This window comes from Mesoplodon densirostris, chromosome 9 (genome assembly GCF_025265405.1).
Source record: "Mesoplodon densirostris isolate mMesDen1 chromosome 9, mMesDen1 primary haplotype, whole genome shotgun sequence".
NCBI classification, from domain to species: Eukaryota; Metazoa; Chordata; class Mammalia; order Artiodactyla; family Ziphiidae; genus Mesoplodon; species Mesoplodon densirostris.
The window spans coordinates 14,644,289-14,652,810 of record NC_082669.1 but is presented as its reverse complement, the minus strand read 5'-3'; the positions used below and the strand labels follow the sequence as shown (position 1 = coordinate 14,652,810).

At 45.6% G+C, this 8,522-nt stretch overlaps 1 long non-coding RNA gene across 1 annotated transcript in view; it reads right to left on the bottom strand.

Moving 5' to 3' along the window:
* Positions 1 to 1,744: 1,744 nt before the first annotated feature.
* Positions 1,745 to 8,522, bottom strand: part of LOC132496271 (uncharacterized) — a 103,291-nt gene continuing 96,513 nt past the window's right edge. The window contains exon 5 of the long non-coding RNA XR_009533387.1: positions 1,745 to 2,700. This is a non-coding gene — a long non-coding RNA (uncharacterized LOC132496271). The remainder of the gene's footprint in view (positions 2,701 to 8,522) is intronic.

Here is an 8,522-nt window from a genome sequence, read left to right as displayed (position 1 = left end):
AACAAGCATTTTTGACCTAAAGAAATCTTTTCTGACTCAAGCGATCATTTTTGATCATAAGCCAGAAAAATATGAGAGTCTGCACAGTGGCATTCAGCATTGCTGCTTCCTTCATGCCATTTCTTTAACTCATCTCCTTTACCTCAAAGCCTGAACACAAGGGAGTTCAGGCAAAGAAAATGGATCATTTAGGGCTTCCCTGGTGGTGCAGTGGTTGAGAGTCTGCCTGCTGATGCAGGGGACATGGGTTCGTGCCCCAGTCCGGGAAGATCCCACATGCCGCGGAGCGGCTGGGCCCGTGAGCCATGGCCGCTGAGCCTGCGCGTCCGGAGTCTGTGCTCCGCAACTGGCCACAACAGTGAGAGGCCCGCGTACCGCAAAAAAAAAAAAAAAAAAAAGAAAATGGATCATTTAAAACCCACGTTTGTGGCTCCCAACCACCTCCTCTTAGACATACACACATCGGGGAAAACAGAGCATGAAGAGCTAACCTCTATGTAATGAAAATGAATAATGCATATCCATCAATACATTGATAACTGGAATTAAGATTTGCCAGGACCACTGCAACAACAATATATTTTCTTGTAATTATATTTCTCCATGCTCAAAAAGCTTTATAGACTTTTCAAACGAATCTCTGTAACATCCCTCTGAGGAACAGGTGTAATTATTCCCTCTTCATAGATGGATCGGCAGACACAAAGGAAGGGACTGAATCAGCCAGGAAGGAGATTCAGGATTAAGGACCCAAATAATTCAAATGCCTCTCCTATCAATGCCATTTTCCTTTGATTCCTTGCGTTGTAGCAAACTCCGAAGTCACTGTTTTTTCATTCTTCAGTGATGTCCCCGACTCTTGTAGGGACATCCAAAGACAGGAAATGATGAGCAGGAGTACAAGACTATGGAAACCAAAGTTTAATTTTCCTGGGTAATATGATCAAGGTCCTTCAATGCTGAATTCCATCAGTACCTGATCAGCCAGCACCATGCTTTTATTTGCATAAAACCACACAAAGAGGAGGTAATATAAAACTAACAGACATGATTACAAGGCTGCAAATCTCTAAAAGTATCCAGCATTTGGTAAGTACTAATTTGGGAAGCAACTGGGGATTTTTCTGAATGACAATAGTTTTCAGAGCAACAGGCTTGGCAAATATGCTGTCTCTGGCCAGAAGCCAGATTCCTGACACGAAACAGCAGAGCCACAGACACTGGGGAGAGGAGAATACAGCAGCCTGAAAGCCTGCACTATGAACCCTCTTTCATGTTGTGCCCTATTTTTTTAAGAAGAGATTCATACTACAAAACCGTGTCCTTTAGGAATTATTAGTCTTAATACTCTCACCTTTTAAGCAATGGACACAATGGCAGGATCACGAACCAGAAGGCCTGGAAGGCTCCAGCTTCCGCAAGGCCATGCACACCCCGAGCGTTGAGGTCTTCCAGCAGCACCAGCCCATTCCAGTTCTCCAGGTCTCTCTACCCGTCTCCTGAAAGCTCTCCTCCCCAGTGAACCTGAGACTGCAGGGAATGAAAGGCGACTGACTATGCTCTCAGTGGGTGGAGGTCTCAGAGTATAAAGCTCCAGGGTTTTCCTTTCTGTAAGTACTGTTCTTTACCAAGTGGAGTAAGTTTGAAGTGTGAAATTCTCCTATTCAAGGTGGGATGGGGCAAAAAGAAACAAAATTCTCAAAAAAGGCAGAGATTATAACATGAGTAATCTGCCATTGTAACAGGTGTTTGCCTTAAATTTCCAAAAATGAGAATAAAGGACGGCCTTATCTATGCCATGTTCCTTTTAATATTTTACAATTGAGAAGGTAACATGCTCATGTACAACTACCTATAAAGACTGACTATATAAAGATACAAACAGGTATTCAGAGGGAGACAGGTTACTGTTCTAATCAAATAAAGCTTACAGCTTAGTTAGTCATGCACATTTGACATTACACTTCATTGTTTGTGCTTCATGGCAATAAGATACGACAGGAAGGAGGTCACTGAAATGACCGTAATTAGTATTTTTTTACATAGCTTGACCAACATTTTCATTTTTTTTTTTACTTTGATAGTTCAGTATCTTTTACCACAATCAATATTATCAGTTTTCCATAATGCCATGAGTTTTTTTGTTTGTTTGTTTTTTTTTTTTTGGCTGTTGGGTCTTCGTTGCTGCACGCGGGCTTTCTCTAGCTGCGGTGAGCATGGGCTACTTACTCCTCATTGCAGTGCGTGGGCTTCTCATTGCAGTGGCTTCTCTTGTTGCAGAGCACGGGCTCTAGATGCACGGGCTTCAGTAGTTGTGGCATGTGGGCTCAGTAGTTGTGGCTCTCGGGCTCTACAGCACAGACTCAGTAGTTGTGGCGCACGGGCTTAGTTGCTCCGCGGCACGTGGGATCTTCCCGGACCAGGGCTCGAACCTGTGTCCAGGCATTGGCAGGTGGATTCTTAACCACTGCGCCATCAGGGAAATCTAGGTGTTTTTAAAAAAAAAATCAGCATTCACACAGGTATGTTAGTACTGGGAAAAGAGAAGAAAAGTGCTGGATCAAATTCCTTTTCACTCAGAAATTTCTTTGTCACCGATCTCCACCACTTATGCCCCTACTCCTCGTGTGTCTTCACCTTCCTAGTCCTTGTTATGTACATTGGCAATTTTTCTTAAACTTATCAGATGCAAAGAATTACCTACAGAAAGATAAAAAAAAAAAAAGGTTTCAGGCCCACCCACTTGATCTCCAGGGGAACTGCTGAGGAAATCTGTGTATTTAACAAGGAGCACAGGTAATTCTTTGCAGGCAAGTTCAGGAAATACTGTACAATGGGGTCCATATTTTCCAAGTCTAAATCAGAGCTCACAGATTTTTTTTTTTTACTGGTTAGTGAATTTATTTACAACAAATGTTTTACTAAGATACACTTGCCTTAAATACTTTTATAAATGAAGTGGAATACGAATTAATGGTATAAAATTTAGGTATTAAATTGCATATTGACATACTTTATAAAATCCCTTGTTGGTTTTTCCAAAGAAGAAGATGCCTCTACCTGAAATGAGAACCATGCAGGACAACCTGTCTGGCTGGGAGTTCTACTCTGAAAGGGGGTGAAGGTTAGGGGTGTCAATGGGGAAGGGCAGACAAGAGCAGGGGCACAGAAAAAGGAGAGGAGAATGAGAACAGATTGGGCCCCAGGCTGAGAGGGAGGAGAGAAAGTTTTGGAATTAAGGGGCCAGGACGATGTTGGTGGTGGGGCAATCACTACTGAGTAGTCAGCATCTTCCACAGAATAGACCCTTGGTACCTGCAGCTATGGCTCCTGCTGCAACCAGTACACCCTTTGGATACAGAAAAAGGTTAGAGAAGACAGACACTATGTCTTCAGTTTCTTAAGTACCTCCCATAAAAAATACCAAAGCAGATTTACCTTCAGAGCCACCCAAGGCAGAATTGGCTTTCAACAGCAAGATGGACTGTGCCCAAAGAAATATATATTCTTCCAGGAAGGAAGAGAAAAGATCATTTATTGTGCGCTTGCTCTGTACCAAGTACTTCTGAAGGAGCTCTGATGTGTGGGTCTAATATTCATACAGTAAATTCTTCTTCAGTGTCTGTCAAGTACTGAACACTGGGTTAGGTGCTAAGAATACAGAAGAAAAAAAGGGATGGTTTGTGCCCTCATGAAACTTACAATGTAGTGAAGATAGACTTTTAAAAATAAACACATAAATGTGAGCTGTATAGTGGGTTTAAAGTTTATAGTCCCCCACATGTGTTGGAATTTGCCTTTATCCTTTTCTCACAGAATTCAGACTTAGCTCTTGAGTCCCTTTTCTGCTGATGGAAGGAAAATTAACTCAACCTTGCCACTTGAAGATAGTTCAGTCCCTTTCTGTTTAAAACTACTAAATATTCATTATGATTCAAAGTTTTCCTCCTCCTTCTTCTGATGAGCCAACTTCCCCAAGAAATCTTAACTACCTTCCACCACTGGGGACATCTGTAGTGTCACTGTCCACATGATCCTTGGGGGGGGGGGTGTCACAGACATGCACCAGCTGAGGTACAGTTTACCACAAGTGGTATTTGGCACCCATTGTTGGTGGCCATGGTCCCTGCCATTGCTTCCAGCCTCAAGGTCTACATACTCAGTCTCTCCTGGTTCCCCAGGCCTCTTGGCATTTTGCCACCACCCTCAAATCCTTCAGAGGCTTAAAACCTCTCAGCAATTTCCTTCCGCCGGCACCCAGGCATATGCAGGTTCTATAAAGCTGCCCTCAGGCCACCTGCCAGGACTCACTCAGTCCTTGCTGGCCAGGTGTCTATTGGCTGGGTGCTATTCCAAACTTGAGATTCACCTAAGTAAATCTGGGTATTTCAATTACCTCCCCCGGTTTTGCCCCGGTAGGGGACAGGGTGCCAGCACCCTTCTCAGCACCCATTAGCATCTATACTATTACGTCCTCTGAATCTCCTCTTCTTGTCTGGAAGACTCACTGACAATAGAGTTTTTACAACAAGCCTATGAAACTGGGACAAATGAAGGCTGAAGAAATAGCCCCGAACTCAGTTAAAGGTAAGAACCAAGTAAAGAACAGCATGTTCATGAGATGACCTGACCAGGAATGTAGTCGTCCCCCGGGAGAAGAAAAGAGGAAGGAAGAATGGAATTTGACTTGGTGCTTAATCACAAGAGAAAAAGTTCCAAAGTGGAAATGATTATCCTGAATTGTCAAGTTTATGTTTTCCCACTCCCAGCTGGAAACCATGGTTTGTGTGTTATAAAGAATTTAGTTATACACTGTTACATTCATGTACTCCTGACTTTTCTGACTATAAATCTTCCAAGACCTCTATAATTACAAATTGTGCCAACTGCTGTGAAGGAAAAGTAAAGGGCGTTCTGACACTATATAACAAGAGGCCCAATTTAGATTAGAGAGCAGGAAGGGACTGGGCACTAGACAAGTTTTCTCAGCCTGATAGCAGCTGCTCACATGGACAAGCACACCTAACTCCATCACAGAGCGCTCACAACCAGCTGGGATCACCACCCGGACCTCTAGTTGTTATCATCAGTACCCCAAATAATACCACCAAATTGGTGAAACCTGTTAATAATATGCACAAACATTTTCTTTAATGTTTAAAGCTGCCTTGTAACTACAGTGCAGGCATGTAAGCAAGCAAAGTCCAGACTCTGGGGAAAGCTACAGGTCAAATCATCTGTTTTCTTCAACAAGTAAATTGCAAGGAGTAAAGAGAGAAGCAACATAGATTAAAGAGAAATAGTCACAATGTGAGAGGTTAGATCCTGATTCAAAAAAAAGAAACTAAGGGGCTTCCCTGGTGGCGCAGTGGTTGAGAGTCCGCCTGCCGATGCAGGGGACACGGGTTCGTGCCCCGGTCCAGGAAGATCCCACATGCCGCGGAGTGGCTGGGCCCGTGAGCCATGGCCGCTGAGCCTGCGCGTCCGGAGCCTGTGCTCCGCAACGGGAGAGGCCACAACACTGAGAGGCCCGTGTACCGCAAAAAAAAAAAAAAAAAAAAAAAAAAAGAAACTAAGAAAGTTGATGTTTATAAAACAATGGGAAAATTGAATACGAACTGCCTGTTTGATTATATTAATAAATTTTAGGCATGATAATTGGTCATGTTTGTAATTATTTTAAAACTTTTCATCTTCTAGAGAAATATGCTTCAAAATAATACAAAAGGGGGGATTGGACGAGGGGAGGAATGGGATAAGATTGGCCTTAGGTTAATGGAGATTGGGGCTGAGTGATGGGACCATAAGAATTCATTATACTATTATGTCTGTTTTTGTGCATATTTAAAATTCTCCACAATTAAAAGTAAAAACAAACAAAAAAGTCAAAAATCACCTAAAATCTGCCTTGCAATTCTACCCTCATATATGACTGTGTGTCACAAGTGTGTCACCTTTCCACGGTGTCAGTGGAAAGGAGCTGTCCCTTCTCTTTACGTCTAGGTATTAATGTACATACACATTACACTCATTTAGTCTTACATACACTTAGTGTCTGTTGTCATTAAAGTGTCGTGACACAGGGATGGGTTCCTGGGTTCCACGTTGCTAAGTTCCACTGACATTTGTGTGTCGTCAAACCTGCAGCTCATGTTTCTCACTTTTAGCTCCAAATAGTGATGTTGTTGCTTGTAACGTGGTGTTGTGAGCATTGATGGAGGGACAGTGAAAACAGATCAGCGTTACGCAGTATAATGGAAAGGGTTTGGAGACCTGGGCTGCTTTTGACTTAAGATCTGGGTATGAGTCCTGGCTCTGCCACTGGTTGGTCATGTGAAGTTGGACACCTTGGATGAGTCCTTTAACCTAGTTAGTCCTCAGTTTCTTCACCGGCAAATGAAGTGCTGAGACGGCTCTCCCCAGTCCTCTAAGCTCTAGGACTCTACGATTCTATTAAGGCTTATTCTAAAATATATTAAAAGCTTATCATATAAAATATGTGAAAGCATGATGTTTTTCTCATATCATAAAGGAGAATATGGTATAGATAGCCTCAACAGTACAAGTTAAATATTATCTTATTTTAATTGTTTTTTTTTGGGGGGGTAGGGGTGGGGTTAGGGGGTAGAAAATGATTTTTCGTTGGTCTTCTATAAATAAAGAAAACAGAGGGGTTTATTTTTATTTTTATTTTTATTTTGCGGTACGCGGGCCTCTCACTGCTGTGGCCTCTCCCGTTGCGGAGCACAGGCTCCGAACACGCAGGTTCAGCGGCCATGGCTCATGGGCCCAGCCGCTCCGTGGCATGTGGGATCTTCCCGGGCCGGGGCACGAACCCGTGTCCCCTGCATCGGCAGGCGGACTCTCAACCACTGCACCACCAGGGAAGCCCGAAAACAGAGTATTTAAAGAATATTTAGGACTTCCGGGGAAGATAGCGGAAGAGTAAGACGTGGAGATCACCTTCCTCCCCACAGATACACCAGAAATACAGCTACACGTGGAACAACTCCTACAGAACACCTACTGAACGCTGGCAGAAGACCTCAGACCTCCCAAAAGGCAAGAAACTCCCCACGTACCTGGGAAGGGCAAAGCGGAGAGATTCCCGCACAGAGGATCGGTGCCGACCTGCACTCACCAGCCCGAGAGGCTTGTCTGCTCGTCCGCCGGGGCGGGCGGCGCTGGAAGCTGAGGCTCGGGCTTCGGTCAGAGCGCAGGGAGAGGACTGGGGCTGGCGGCGAGAACTCAGCCTGAAGGGGGTTAATGAGCCACAGCTAGCCGGGAGGGAGTCCGGGAAAACTCTGGAGCTGCCGAAGAGGCAAGAGACTATTTCTTCCCTCTTGGTTTCCTAGTGCATGAGGAGAGGAGATTAAGAGCGCTGCTTAAAGGAGCCCCACAGACGGGCACGAGCCGCGGCTAAAAGCGCAGACCCCAGAGACAGGCGTGGAACGCTGGGGCTGCTGCTGCCGCCGCCAAGAGGCCTGTGTGCGAGCGCAGGTCACTGTCCACGCCGCCCTTCCGGGAGCCTGTACAGCCCGTCACTGCCGGGGTCCCGGGATCCAGATGACGGCTTCCCTGGGAGAGCACGGCGCGCCTCGGGCTGGTGCAACGTCACGCCGACCTCTGCTGCTGCAGGATCCAGCCGCACTACGTGCCCCTCCCCCGCCCCGGCCTGAGTGAGCCAGAGTCCCCGAAGTGGCTGCTCCTTTAACCCTGTCCTGTCTGAGTGAAGAACAGACGCCCTCCGGCGACCTACACGCAGAGGCGGGGCCAAATCCAAAGCTGAGACCCAGGAGCTGTGAGAACAAAGAAGAGAAAGGGAAACCTCTCCCAGCAGCCTCAGAAGCAGCGGATTAAAGCTCCACAATCAACTTGATGTTCCCTGCATCTGCGGAATACATGAATAGACAACAAATCATCCCAAATTGAGGAGCCAGGAGTCAGTGCTGTGCCTCTGAGGTGGGAGAGCCAACTTCAGGACACTGGTCCACAAGAGACCTCCCAGCTCCACATAATATCAAACGGCGAAAATGTTCCAGAGATCTCCATCTCAACACCAGCACCCAGCTTCACTCAACGACCAGCAAGCTACAGTGCTGGACACCCTATGCCAAACAACTAGCAAGACAGGAACACAACGCCACCCATTAGCAGAGAGGCTGCCTAAAATCATAAAAAGTCCACAGACACCCCAAAACACACCACCAGACGTGGACCTGCCCACCAGAAAGACAAGATCCAGCCTCATCCACCAGAACACAGGCACTAGTCCCCTCCACCAGGAAGCCTACACAACCCACTAAACCAACCTTAGCCACTAGGGACAGACACCAAAAACAACGGGAACTACGAACCTGCAGCCTGCAAAAAGGAGACCCCAAACACAGTAACATAAGCAAAATGAGAAGACAGAAAAACACACAGCAGGAGAAGGAGCAAGATAAAAACCCACCAGACCTAACAAATGAAGAGGTAATAGGCAGTCTACCTGAAAAAGAATTCAGAATAATGATAGTAAA